A 15,895-nucleotide genomic window follows, 5' to 3' on the forward strand; every position below is an offset into this window, starting at 1 on the left:
GAGCCAGCGTCTTACCCACGTGATCCCCCAGATACAATTATAGCCTAGCCTTGAATGTCATTACTACAGTTACTACCATAATAAACAAAATTTTGATTATCCGCATCAACCACAAAATGTATTTAAATCTACTTAAATCATAGCCATCCCTGGCATCAAGAATTGATTATGGTTTTGTCATGTTAATAAATGTCTAATTAATAACTTATATAACATTATAGACCTAAAGAAAGACCTGCAATAGGTAGATTTCACTCTTGCATAATGCATGTTTAATAAAGAGAGCAGAATATATACTTCTCAAATATCTGGGAGTCTCGATGGTCCGCTAGCCAGGAGGTCGCGGGTTCGCTCTCGGTGTTGGCGAAGAAAGTTCATCGTGATATTTCGGTGGGGTTTCCCCAGACAAGGAGAGCTGTCTAGTCTAGTCGTTCGGATGGGACGAAAACCGAAGTCCCATTTATAGATTGGCGTGCTAGTAAGATAACCCCCGACAGTGCAATTCGATATAAGAGTTGGTCGTCTAGTCTAGTCGTTCGGATGGGACGAAAACCGAAGTCCCATTTATAGATTGGCGTGCTAGTAAGATAACCCCCGACAGTGCAATTCGATATAAGAGTTGGTCGTAGCTCCGCTGTCCGGACAAAATTTCCCCAATAGCACACTGTATGAAGTATGCCTGTCTTCGTTAGCCCAGTCGCAGGGCCTCTGACAGGGGTTGGACAACTCGTCAAAAGAGGGGGTGGGGGTGGAGGGCTCGAATTTTTTTAAAAGGTACAAGGTCTCCAGCGTCATTCTGACGTATATCTGGGAGGGGGAGAGAGAGAGAGAGAGAGAGATGGGGTTTATTTTCCCCTCAACAAAAATTAGGTCACTTTGAGACTAAGAATTAGTACAATTATAATTCAATAATTTGCTTGTGCGTTGGGGAAACCGGAGGACTCCGAGAAAACCTGTGAGGTTAGTCAAATGACCTGTGAGGTTAGTCAAATGACCCTACTGTTTGTATAATAGAGGTATGAGATCAAAACCACGTCTGTGTCGTCACTTGACTCAATAAAAAGATCTTAAAGTCTAAGGAACACATGTTAAACCATTTAGCGACCAACACTTACTAGGTCATTTCAATAATTCCCTTGTGCCCTCAGGACATTAGCAGTGGAAAGCTACTGTTCTCCTACTGGGCTACTGAAGATGGGCACATGCCATGCAGTGTGCTATGAGGGAAACTGTGCCCTGACAGCGGCACTATGGCCTACTCTTATATCGAAATCCAACTGCCAAAGGTTCTTTTACGTGCACGCCAATGTGTACATAGGACCTTGGTTTTCCATCCCATTCCAACGACTATGTGTTGTCCCTTGAATGTCAGGCCCTCAATCTTACATCCACTGACAAGGGTGAACCACACTGGAAAATCACAATGAACTTTCTCGGCGAATGCAGGGATCGAATAAGGGGTTCTCCAGATAAGTGAGCCAACATCCTACTCACTGAGCCACAGAAGCTACTATTTAGCAGTAGGAGGAAGCCAAGAAAGACACTACCAATTGATATGTAGCTTGGGATCAATACCATGCTATTTGACACAATGACTTAATGAAAACACATGCGTTAAAGGAACTAAATCGCTAATATTTGGAACCTAGAAATTGACACAAGAGGGTCGCAACGCATATAATAATGTAATATGACTGTATATAACCTGATTTACATTCGATCGTTTCTGTTTTTAGTATAATTTCTAATCAGTTATGTTCGACGAAATACGTCAGAAGTCTCAACCAGTCTACATCGATAGTATTTATTGCACATGCTCTCCAGATAAGAATATGCCGTCACCGTTTGACCTGACTTGTGAAATATGCCTAGCCTCGTTTTTCGAGTCCCTTATAACAAATGGCGCTGAAACACATTATGGTACACAATTCGTGTAGCAATGGTAAAATGTTTATTTTATCATAAATATTGGATATCAGAAACCTATCTTTTCCTGGTAAGATCACAACACCAATGTTGATTTAAATTGACAAATAATTCGTGTTTTCAACGTCAAAGATTTTGGGTGATATTGAGTTAGAGACTTAGCTACTTTAACTACATGACCACCCAGGTCTATTAATAAACTATGATTTAGGATAAAAGAAAATAATGTTCTGGATAACTCTGATCATGAGTTATTACACAATTACAGGTAATGACAGACCTTTACGATCTAGACTATATATGCAGTCCTTCACGTTTATAAAATTGTGCGGAAGTCATACAAAGCTCCTGCCAATTTCAAAAATGAGATAAAAGCTCCCGTAAAAAAACTCTTCTTAATTATATAGCAAGAGTAATTCTACATTTTCTTGAATTAAGGAGTGCCAAATTGTATTTATGCTTTATTATTTGGTGAATATGTTTGGTAAGTATGGTAGCATCAGAATTATCATCATGGTATCTTACAGCTCGAATGTATGCAGTTTAGAAATAAACAAAAACTACAAGTAGTTTATTAATCTCAATATTTCGGAGAGCAAATTACTGATTTAGCTAATTTGCAGGAGTCTTAAATGAACTCCCGCGAAGGTAAGTCGCGGTGCGTCGAGAGGATCAGGATCGAAAGCTCACCTTAAACATGAAAGACTGTATATGAGCACCCCCCTGTCCCAAAAATAATCAATTCTATAATAATTGCATTTTAGTTGAAAATGTCAACAGTTAAAGTCACTGACTGACTTGTCAATGGATTTTTTTAAGACTAACTTGACACCAAAATGTAGTTTACTCAAATTGACTATTCAAACATTATGCAAGAGCTAAATCTGCCTATTGCAGGTCTTACTTTAGGCCTGAAATGTTTTCTAAATTATTAATTAGACATTAATTAACATGAAAAGACCATAATTAATATGAAAAGACCATAATTAACTCTCGATGCCATCTTATGTATCCGATTGTCTTGTATTTGGATTTGAATCCGATCTGCTGTTCAACGTCTGTTGATGATTAAACGCAAAAATGGACTATCGAGACTTTGTTAATTATCGTGATAGCGGTAACAATGATAATCAAGGCTACAGTTATTTTTTAAAATAAGGTTTTCTTGGCTTAAGAGTGAAACAATTTTCAGCATATTGCCTTTACATTATCTAGTTTTTAACTATTATAGTGAGAACTGCCAGCTTTTTATCTAATCTTCCATAATGTATCTTCTAACATTCCATTAAGAAAACATCAAATGATAACAAACATGTGCAAAGGAAGTCCTTAGAAAAGTCCACTTCTAAATGTATGTGGCTGGAGGCAAGACGAAAAACATCAGTAGTGTGGAGCCATTTCCAGGTGGGGATCAGTAGTAAATATGGCTGCTACTATTATCAAGGCCGCATGTGATGTCACATGTACTGACTTAGACCTATAACTTGCACATGAACTTACTGATCAGTCATCTTGTGCAGAGTTAAAAGAAAGCTTTCGCATTAACACTAAAACAAATTGAGATTTCTACTAAACCATTTTCAGCCATGTGATAAAACCTGGCTGTATCTATTCACCATGTATTGTCTACAATGAGTATGACAGAGTATTAAATTCTATTTTAAAACTAAATAGATTGTGATAAGTAAAAATCAATAATCTAAATAATATATTATTCATTCAGAATTCTAACATCAAAAATTAAAAAAAACCAAATCCTCAATGCGTTTCACGATTGGACTATGAGAATCCATTGTTTGTAAAACAAAACACATCGCCACTACCACATCGCCACTCGCGTCTCCCAGCCATCTATCGTTCAGGCTAAGTAATAAATAGCCCCACTTTTACAATTCTAAAATCTTAGCAACAATCGAATTACACAACCTAACGGCGTATTGTTAAACTTAAATGTACAATTCAACTTTTAATGGTGTCGAATACTCTATATTGTTACCAGAATATCAATAAATCTGAGAAAAACGTGTCGCTCATTTACTTCTTTCAATGCTTTGACGCCATCTTGGATACGAAACACTGCTGTACGTGAATGGCAAGGAGAAACGACCAAATGAATGAAGAGATTAAAAATCATTTATGGCGAAAAACTTACAAATGTTGGCCAATGCATCATGACCGTAATGAACGATAATATTATTAATAATATATATACCGTCTGCATTAAATAACTATAAAGCGAGTTTGACTTATGACGGAGCAATCTATCATTTAGGCTTATTTCGAGAAAAGTGTTCATTATTTATAAATAAGTTAGAGTACCGTAACAAAACCCCGACTGCAAAGTGTGAAATCGTAACCAACTATTCCCGCCAAGACAGTGGATCGCGGACTAAAAAATATCGGAAAACATTGCGACGTAGATTTTCGACTCTCAGACAAAACTTTGTTATTTTTAATTCTTTTATATATTTTTTTATTGCTCTTCCCTTGGTCAACCTTTTTCTCCTGTCATGTTCATAAAGGCCTAGGCTAATTTACGGTGAGCGTAATAAATAATTTTTGACAAATAGGAATCTTTTATCAATTAGGAAAAATAACAAAAACTAGAAACTCGCTTCCCGCGAGTTAATAAATCTCTCAGATTCTATAAATTGTAGGCTATTCCTCTGTTTTTCAACCCAACAGGCCTATGTCACTTTATTCATTTTTTTTTTTAGGTCTCGGTTATTATTAATTTGGTTACAAACCAAAACCACGGATTAAAGATGCTACTGGACCATTCCCTTTTTAAGGTGGGCCTTGACCAACTATATTTAAATCTATACGGTTCGTAATTGATATTAATTGATATTTATCAACACGCCATCTGGATGGTCGAGTTGGATACGGCGTTACATGGCGCTATACAGACAGAGCCAATGAAAATTGCATTTTTGAGAATTATGATTTATATAAAAAGCGGGTGTTAACTGAAGCTATTTTACACATGCATATACAGGTACAACATAAGTCAGCGGTACTATCGAGTTTACTGACGTCGTAAATCGCCATATATAAGGAAACAGGAGGAACCGGAGAAATTCCACGAGGTTGGACAGGCCAGGCGAACCTATACCCCTTGTCATGTACAACCGGGAAATCGAAACCATCGATTTGTAGCATATATGGTTGAGCATAGGGGCCCCATGCTTAATCATTTCATCCATTTGAAAATTTATTTAAAAAAAAGATTAAGCAGTTTTAAACCGGAGTACAGAAATCCCCCCCTCCCCCCTCAATTTCGTTCATATAACACTTTAGGACAGCTTTCGTCTATTTAAATGACTGGTGCCAAATTGTAATAGTTATAAAAAAGGGTGCCGTTCAGAAGGTCGGAATACGCCTGTAGGCTACGTTTTATTACGCCTTCAGAATTTATCGCCATTTAAAAAAAATAACAAATTTGTCATTTAAATCCTTTTCAGGATAACAACGCAAGCCTTGTGCATAATACATTAGTTCGGGAACCTGCCCTTGCCACCAATCGACAATTGCTACTAAAATAGAAAGTTAAATACCCTTTGACGTCATTATTCCCGGAAAATATATATATATATATATATATAGTCCTATCGATTTTGTAAAATACAGTTATAGTTATCTTTGTATATATATTACAAACACTTCTAATGAATTTAAATGCCCTGAAATCAGCAGAAATGATTTAGTTAGTGGATATATCCGTCGCAATTATTTTGGAATTACGAAAATAAACATAAAATGAACAGCGTACTTCCTTTCGTGTATCACGATGACGTCACACGGTTGCTGTACGATTTATATTTAGTAACGGATTGTATTGTATTGCTTTTAGGTGACAGAATCTCAGATCTATTTCACAGCGGTAATGCGAGGTTATGCGAAAGTCCCCTTTTATCTCTGTAAAAGATGTACCTATAAAAATCTGATTAAAACACAGACTATTTAGTTTCGTTTTTATATAGTTCAAAATTTCGGTTTACTTGTCTTTACTACACTAGGGTCTGAACTAGGCCATCGAAAGTATAAAAAAAACGAAACGAAATATTGATATATATTTTAATCAGAGTGTACCTATGACGTCACAGAGGTAATTACCCCACCCTGGTGTCATCCCTCTCAGTGATAGTAGAGGCCAAGCGATAATTTACCGCTGATCACGTTATTACATGTTCTGTGGTGTACGTGCAGAATGCATGTATTGACGTCTGGTATATAGATATGTACATATATACATGTCAGTGACGTCATTATATAGCCATTAGACCGTGATCTAGTATACACTTTTATTATATACGCTAAAGAAAAGCAGTTCGTGAAAAAATGTCCCGTGCTCCCCATAGACTCGATCAGCTAGTCCACCATGAACATTATAGTACAAATTGCCCACTATGCTCTTGGTTGATCGTAACCCCAAAAAATCCTTGGTCAACCGTCTATGTACCCGGAAATAAAATAATTGTGATTGATGGTTTAAATCACTCGGCCAACCTCAGCAGATTCCAATACCCTACATCTAGATTTAGGGTACTGGAATCTGCCGAGCTTTGCCGAGTGGGTTTAAATGGGTTGAAATGTAACAGGACCTGTTAGCTTCGGGACAAAATGTTGAATGGCTTTGAAATGAAATGAGGGTTAACGTTTTACTTTTCCACGCCAACCTGGAACGAAGGCGGACTAACCTGATGTCTCTCATCTACAGAGGCCTACTCAAATAATAAAATTGTACCTCAATCGATCAGAGAGAGAGAGAGGGGGAGAGAGAGAGAAATGGGATTTAACGGCCACTCGACACAAACTAGGTCATTTCGGGACTAACATATGGTTAAATTTTATTTCAATAATTCGCTTGCCTGTAGGGGTCTTTAGCAGTGGGAGGAAACCGGAGGACCCGGGAAAAACCTACGAGGCTGGACGGGCGACTCTACTATTTGTCACGTACAGCCGGGAAATCGAAAGCCCATCGATCATCATTGTATATACATGTATCATTCGAGGGTCTTGCTAACCGGTAGGTTCCATGTTCAATCCCGGTGTTGACAGGGAAAGTTGATCGGGATTTCCCGACTGTCTTACACAAGAGAGAAAATTTTGGCCAATGCAGCAACTAAATCACATGGATTTTTCAATGAATATATCGACACATTCTACACATTTTTGATCTAAAAAAAACCCAGATGAATTATGAATTATACGCCGAACATTGATATTGCTGCCTCATACAAGTAAATTTGGAATTAACAAAATGTCCGAGTCACGCCTGGGCGTTTTTAATCGCAATTTTGGGTGTTGCCCAGGCTGTGAACTAGATTATTCCAATAAATTTTAAAAATTAGACAAAGGTTACGAGTATGAGATATTTAATAAACAAAAAAGAAACTACATGTATATGATTATTTTAGTCTACAAATCATGACATTTTAATTTTTTTTTTTTTGCTTGACAGACGATCAATCACTACACGGATCGCTCTAATTTCTAATTCTCTAATTTTATGTTAAAATAAATACCCAAAACATGACCTAATGTAAATTGTTGGTGACAATTATCTAACACTTGATCAGACATAAATTTCTGCCGGCATTACCCTAGTCCCTATCCCTAAACAAATACCGTAGTCAAGTCCACACAAAGAACATATTAATAATTAAACGTGAAAATCACGTCCCACCCGAGAAGTATAATTTTTTCAATAGGACAGAGACAGACAAAATTGAGTTTAACGTCCACTTGACACAAGTTAGGTCCTTTTGGAACCACCCGTGTATACATTAACGTGCACGTAAAAGACCCCTTAGCAGTCGGAATTCGATATATAAGAGTAGGCCATAGTGTCGCTGCTCGGGCAAAATTTCCCTCATAGCACACTGTATGACGAATGCCCGACTTCATTAGCCCAATAGAAGCAGAAATTTAGGACGTTAAACCCCATTTCATTTCCTTTTGGAACCAAATGTTGTTAGCTTATTTCAATTAAGTCACTTTCGCGCAGAAGGGTCTTGAGCAGTGAGAGTAGGAATCCACAACCAGAGAAACCCCATGATTTTATATTTTTCGTCAATAGATTAAAATAAAACTAGATTTCGTTCCTTTATTGTCAGTCCACTTGTATTTCTCCTTTCAACACGGAAACGTTTTGTCTATGAGTATACATGGGGTGGGTGCATTATGAAATTTACTTATACATGTGTATCATTATATACGACACCAAGGATCATTCTCTAAATAAATCACGTATTTAATCTCGATATATCACGTGTTTAAGCCATTCTACTTTCAATTTATTTATAAATGTATGATATATATTACAATAAGACAAAGGAAATGTGTTAAAACAAACAAATAATCGATGATTTGGGTTCCCTTTCAGTTATTTCTTTGTTTAATGAGCTTGCTCGACAACTAGCGGGTTGGCTGTATGGGATCTATTTATAGTAACACCCTATCCATACAATCAAATATGGCGATTCTGTAGTCAGAATAAATTTCAACATATTTGATTATAACAAGCTAACCATACCCTTTCCATGGTGATTTTTTGATATATTTATGATCCTGGAACTGTGACCCACCTTTTGAGCGTAGTGGTTCCTCGTAATTCTTCTTCTAACCGTAGAAATATGACTTTTTTGTAGCTGTTCTTAATGCAGTGAGATCGCCGACCGGAGCAAGTAACCATCAAAGCCTATCTCAGTGTGTATAGGCATAGACTTGTGTATCGAGCTATGAGAGAGAGGACACGTATGTGATAATAATAAAAACTAAAAAGTAATAATACCTTATAGTATCTCGTATATTCTTCTAATTTTAGATATCAACTCGAATCTTGATCCGTTAATTTCAATCAAAGGATATCCTTTTATTTAGTTCTTGGGTGTATTAGCTCTCTGGGAGACCAATTCGTGTTCATAGACTCCGGTCTCAGTCAGTAAACGGATTAGCCTACCGAACATCTGTTCAACTACGCGCAATGTTTTTTAGCTTTGTATCAATAAATACTTGTTAAACATTAAAATAAAAACCAACAATTGTATTTAATGTCGGTTATTATACATGAAAGCGCATGAATAATTTATGCTATATCCTATATCCTGTATATATATATAGGTTCATTTCTCTAACAATATTTGCATAAAAGTAAAAGTAGATTCTAGAGGATTGATCGCGAGTGTTTTTACTTGGGGTATATTTTTAGGGTGGGGGCAGTCTAACGCTTGCAGGGGGTTTGTATGGCCGAATTGTTAGCGCGTGCGCGCTGTGTGATAAGGGCTGTCATTGAGTTAACTGACGTGGTTTCGATTCCCAGGTTGTACGTGGCAAGGAGTAGGGTCGCCTGTCCAACCTCGTGGGATTTCTCTGGGTCCACGGTTTCTTCCCACTGCTAAAGACCCCTACGCGCATAAAATTGAGCCATATGATAGTCCCAAAATGACCCCTAGTTTGCGTCGAGTGGACGTTAAACCTGGACTTTAGATCATGGAGCCATTTATGGATCTCAAGGAACAGAGTTGACTGCACATAAACTTGTGTCTTTTCCGGATTCTCTAATTGCATATATTTAACCCCCCCCCCTTTTTTTAAATTTTAATTTAATATATGTATGGATTCCTGGCGGGAAAAAAAAACACTCCACCGGTGAAAAGTGTTTTTTTTCTTTTTTTTTTTTCCGAATGACGACCGACGCCTAAATCCTTCCTTGGTGCCTTGAGATTCATGGTGTAATTATGGCGGATGGGGTAAGGAGATCAGGCCGTATATTCTGTCTAGGCTAGGACTATATGTCTACTGTGATGCGGTTATCAATCTTGCTCCTTTTTAATTTTCCAGAAGTTCTGTGTATGTATCCCGGTGTTGACTGAGAAATTTCACCGGAATTTACCAGCGTGGTTTCCCCCTTGTCCGTGGTGCAGTACAGAGGGTCCAGCAAATAACACCGTCTAGTCATTCGGATGGGATAGTTGGAATGCCATTGCTTGCCATCCGTGATCGTATATTAGAAGAAAACCGGTGACACTTTTGAATTTGGGTACCTAGTGAAAACATTGTTGAATTTAAAACTATAAACCACCTGCCCGGGCCTTCACGCACTCGGGCCACGGCCAGTCCCCATTCAGTTTGTGGCAATCGTCACTGTGAAGGTAATCGGGGCCTAGATAACAAACCTCATCTCTCAACCCTCCGTGTTTCGAGATAAGAGATGGTGCTATATAGTTCCACGTAGCAAAGCTCAACGCAAATCACATCGGGCCTCAGTAAGTAAAATTGACAATATTTGTCATCAAAACAACGATTGATTATTGTTATTTATAATATTTCTGTCACATCCAACTACAATTAAGCACATAATCCTACCTGAAACGGGTATAAATCATCGTATTTAAAATCGAGTGTACTGTCGGATAAAAACAACGCTTCAATAATTTAAACGCGAATATTTGGAGTTAGGCGATAGTTGTGTCACTACACTGGCCTCTGTAAGTTTAATTCGTCATAATAGTATAAAAAGAAATTGAGTTTGCCACTTGGAACCAAAGGCACCCAATCGTAGCTAAAAACAAGCACATCAGTATATCGCAACGTTTTTAGCTACGTTCTCGTAGCTAATCGGGGCCTAGTACTGGGCCCTGTTTCACGAAATTTTAACTAAAGATAAAATTCAAATTTTAGTAGATACTTCAATTTTGATTGGCTAAGCACTAAAATCAATGTAATATTATCCAATCAAATTACTAAAATTTGGATTTTATCTTAGTTAAAACTTCGTGAAACAGGCCCCAGGTCTGTAGAACGCTACAATGATGGTGTGTTCTTGGACTCGATCCACTGATGTGTCTTTCTTACGTTCTCAAGAATACTATCTGACTTGTTATAGCTGGTCTGTTTGATTTCTGCCAAATTCTACCCCCGCTGTCTCTTTTATAGGTACATACCCCTAACCGATTTACGTAATGGACTGATAACAGCTACATTCCAAAATATGGAATGGACACGCACCATACCTTGGATATCGACAGGGATTCTTGCCTAATTTGGTCAACAAATATGATATATGTTTTATAACAAAGAAGCGTTTAAATGGCCAATATGTTAATTAGTTAACGTATCAAAACAACCAGCATAACTTACTAAAATATCTTGATTATCAATTTTAGAATAAATAACTGGTTAAAGATCACAATATGGTTATTGTTACCGCTATCATATTGTTACAGGTGCGCGGTCAGTATCGCGCGCTGCCGCCAGTGATCATGCATGCGATTATATAGACTGACTAATATCCGATTATTGAAAACGAAACTGAAAGAGAAACTTTTACTTTCGCTTCGTTTCGTTAGGCGCTAAAAATGTCGATGTTTTTCAATATTTTTGCCAATTGCTGACTTTTTGACAGCGTTACTCATCACTTAAATGTCCGGAAGAAGCTTATTATCCGTTCGGTCTGGCAATTTTAAGCATCGAAAATGGCTTGTCACGTTCTGTTAATTTTGATGGGGCTATTGATGAGTTCGCTTCCAAGTGTGCACGAAAAGTTCCGTTTGAAACTAGTTCAACGAATACTTTATATTTTGATATTTTGGTGTCTGATGGTCACGTTTTTTTTTTTTTTTTTTTTTTTTTTGTCTTTCCATTTGTTTGCCTGCTTAAAATTTCCTGTAAAAATCGTGTATATCTGAGTATTATTAAATCAGTAAACGTAAAACATAAGACATCTGGTATGGACCGTATATTATAATATATGTTGTGTTAAATCTCTGTGTTTTAGCAAAGTTACCTCCAGTTCTCCCAGATATACGGAATCCCCGGTTGTACGTGACAAGGATTAGGGTCGCCTGTCCAACCTCGTGGGTTTTCTCCGGGCCCTCCGGTTTCCCTCCACTGCTAAAGACCCCTACGCGCAAGCGAATTATTGAAATAAAATTAAACCATATGTGAGAAAACCTCGTGAGAAAACCCACGAGGTTGGACAGGCGACCCTACTCCTTGTCACGTTCAACCGGGGAATCGAAACCACGCTATTTGACTCAATGACAGGCTTTATGATACAGCACGCACACGCTAACCATTCAGCCACCCAACCCCCCAAGTTGTTTATAAATGGACGAGATGTAAACCGCGTCCTTTCCAGGGACTCTGTTTCTCGAAATCTTAACTAAAGATAAAATTCAAATTTTAGTAGATACTTCAATTTTGATTGGCTAAGCACTAAAATCAATCTAATATTATCCAATCAAATTACTAAAATTTGGATTTTATCTTAGTTAAAATTTCGTGAAACAGGCCTCTGGTAATTTCCAATAAAAGTTGTAAATCTCTAACGGTTGTATACATCGTCTTCCTTAGATTATATATGGTCTGTCACTTATTCGGGAGCCGCAGTGGCTCAGTGAGTAAGACGCTGTCTCGCTGAAGGTCTCGGGTTCGCTTCCCGTGTTGACTGAGAAAGTTCATCGGAATTTTACCGCGTAGATGCGCTTTGTCCTTGACAAAGACATATGACTAGTCCTTCGGATGGCACGAAACCGAGGTTCGGTGTACACACTGGCGTTCACGTTAAAGAATCCCCAACATTTGCAATTCGATTTAATGGATGTAAATCTATGTTAAAATCCTACTTCCCACTTGGGGATGGTATAAAAAAATGCAGTCCAGGAAATTCTAAATGGCAGATCATTGAAATAAGTGATTTCTAAACGGTAGTTCGTTGAAATAAGTAATTTCTAAATGTTAGATTATTGAAATAATTAATATCTAAACGGTAGATTATTGAAATAATTAATATCTAAACGGTAGATTATTGAAATAATTAATATCTAAACGGTAGATTATTGAAATAATTAATATCTAAATAATTAATATCTAAACATTATTGAAATAATTAATATCTAAATAATTAATATCTAAACGGTAGATTATTGAAATAATTAATATCTAAATGGTAGATTATTGAAATAATTAATATCTAAATGGTAGATTATTGAAATAATTAATATCTAAATGGTAGATTATTGAAATAAGTAATATCTAAATGGAAGGTTATAGAAATAATACCACGTCATATAGAGAGTGCCCCGCGGACAACGCCCGTTACTGCTTGTAGTTAACTGGAACGAGAGTGTAGACATAGTTTTAGGAAATAGGAGATAACCTCCGGGCTACCAAAACCCCCACCTCTCTCCCCGCCCTCTGCAAGCTATTCAGAAGTGTCACCAAGACCAATCTGATTAAAATACAGATCTATATTTCTTTTTCGTTTTTTTTTTATACTTTCGATGACCTACACTACATGAAGATCTGACCGTTTGTACTGGAAGGTCGTGTCAGGCGTCGCACAAGCGGTTTTTTTTTTACCTTATGACGCCAGACACTGGTTAATCAATCAGCATTGACGGTTCTAGTTGTTTACCCACAGTTCTTGCATCGCCCGCCAAGAAAGTCGCCGTAATAGTTGGTTTCATTGGCTAATCCCTTACGCTATCAAGAACGCGGGTTATATAACAACTCTTCCAGATTCTAGTGTAATAAAGACAAATAAAACGAAATTTAGAACTATAAAAAACGAAACGAAATAGGATCTGTGTTTTAATCAGATTGGCCAAAGATACTTGATTTTATTGATTGTATATTTTAGCAGGGGGGGGGGGGGCGACAGAGACATTCCAGGATATGAAAACTGAAATGATGCCTTTTCTGAAAGCATGGCAAGAGTTGTAAACAATAATTGTAATGAATGTATGAATGCGTTTTAACGTCCCTCTACTCCACCGGGCTCATAAAAACGGACACGCGCTATACAGTGAACTATAGGGAATGTTTTGCCCAGATAATAATTGAATTACAGCTGTCAGGAATATTTTTACATACACGTCAACTTGTACATGGACCTCGGGTTTTCCTGATCAATATTTGGTTCCTTATGAGGCTTTCCACGGGTCGCCGAATGTGAGGATGTCAATGGGAAATGTATTTTAATCAAGGTTTCTAGTTGCGGGCGGAGTGGGGGGGGGGGGAGGGGGCACCGCTCCCTGGACCTTGCAAGTATGTATATAGAGATAGAGTTATAAACCGTTATAACTGAAGAAGAGGGTTCGAATTATCATTTTAAGTTAGATTGTGGTAAATATTCATGGTTTAGAGAAGGGCAGAAGGGTAAATGGATTAAGAGATGTTTTTAGTATTACAAAATTTGGAGCAAAGAATTGGCCATGCGTGGCCCTGTCTGTACTGAACAGTCTTCAGTCCAACAAAAAGTCGGGGAAAAGTTTGAGCCGGGGAAAGAGACGAGAATTAACAAATTGAACTAAATGGGAAAATTATTGGTGGTCTGAAACCATAGGGACAAGTTGTTAAATGGAGTTATCCCCCTTCTATTAATATTGTCAGACGTTTGGCATCAGAAAGTTGAAATGGATTGCAGGGAAGGATGGCACTGACTCGAAAGATGATGGCAATGCTTTGAGAAACTTTTCGTGATTACGTAATGCGACTGGTAGGTGTAGTTTAGACGATGTCGTCAATTTCTGATTGTTGAATTATCTACGTTACATTTGATAGAAACTTGGAAACTGTCAAACTGAGAGATCATTTTGGCGCCAAAATATATAATGTGCATGTTTTCGGCGAATCTTTTATTACATACTATCTGCTGAACGTACAAATAAACTTCACAACTAGTATCGGGTGTTCTGCATGAAAATTGGCGATCATGTTTGATCCGACTCCCTTTTCCATCACTTTTAGTTACGTTTTAGGATTAGGGTTAGAGTTGGGGTCAGGGTCAGGTATTTAAGATTAAAACCTATAAATTCAGGGTTAGGGGTTTAAGATTAAAACCAATGAATAAGACAAAATCTTCAACAACAACGAAATATTGAGACACAAAAATGGGAGTCACATCAAACATGAATGCCTGACAACTTTCTCAAGGTCTAATTTATAGGCTCTAGGCCAGTGGTTCTCAACCTTTTTTTGCCAATGGCACACCTTGGAACACATGAAAAAAATAGCGGCACACCCGGCTAAATATATATGAAAAATATTTGAATTTTGAAAAATAAAAACATGGTAAGTCAGACGAAATACAACCGTAGACAGAGACTAAATAAAGAAAAACACAGCTATGAGTAGACACCAGTGAATACTCAATTAGGATCAGATGGTTTTTCACATTTTCTTAGTGTGCTGTTCAAAATTTTGCGGCACACTGGTTGAGAATCACAGCTCTAGGCCCTAGAGGAGAGTGATGGAATCGAGCAGGGGATGGATGGATTGGACACCCCACAATCAATAAAAGAATTTATTAAAACATTGACAGAAATCAACCATTCTCTTCTATTTAAGGGTAGACCTACTATACTGGTGGGTTACTTTCTAACAGTTAGCTTTAGTTTCTGAATCCAAGTTTAATGGAGGCAAGTCTAGTTTAACTCAAAATCATATAGCCTATCCAGAGTTTTTGACTTTGCAAACACAGTTAATATTGGTCAATTTAAATCAACAATGATGGGCTTCTGATATTCCATATTTGAGACAAAATGAACATTTTAAAATTGGTACACAAATCGGGTGCCAGAATGCTTTTGGGCACCATTTGTAATGAAGCAACTCGATGAACGCAGGCCCGTAGCTCTAAAATACCTACTGTAGACTGTGCCCCCCCTAAAAACTTCACTGCCCCTCCGCCGCCAATAAGCTGGCTATGGACCTGGATGAACGAGGATTAACAAAAAAAACATATCCCAGAGGAGACCACAACCAGTAGACTGGAATAATCAGACGCCAAAGACTGCATTCCATTTGGACTCTATGCCAATTTCGCGGAACATGACTGATTAGCAATTACAGTAAAAACAGAAATGATTGAATGTAAATCAGTTTATATACCGGTACATTCATATGACATTATTATATACGTTGCGAGTGCAATCCATTTGTGTCTATTTCTAGTTGTCAA

General features: G+C 37.6%; 1 protein-coding gene across 1 annotated transcript in view; it reads right to left on the reverse strand.

Annotated features, from left to right (window-relative positions):
* LOC126828844 (uncharacterized) overlaps positions 1-8,613 on the reverse strand; it is a 31,794-nt gene extending 23,181 nt beyond the window's left edge. Inside the window, exon 1 of the mRNA XM_050558856.1 lies at positions 8,517-8,613. The gene's annotated coding sequence lies outside the window, so the exon portion shown is untranslated. The remainder of the gene's footprint in view (positions 1-8,516) is intronic.
* Positions 8,614-15,895: the final 7,282 nt, after the last annotated feature.

This window comes from Patella vulgata, chromosome 7, assembly GCF_932274485.2.
Source record: "Patella vulgata chromosome 7, xgPatVulg1.2, whole genome shotgun sequence".
In the NCBI taxonomy this organism is placed as follows: domain Eukaryota; kingdom Metazoa; phylum Mollusca; class Gastropoda; family Patellidae; genus Patella; species Patella vulgata.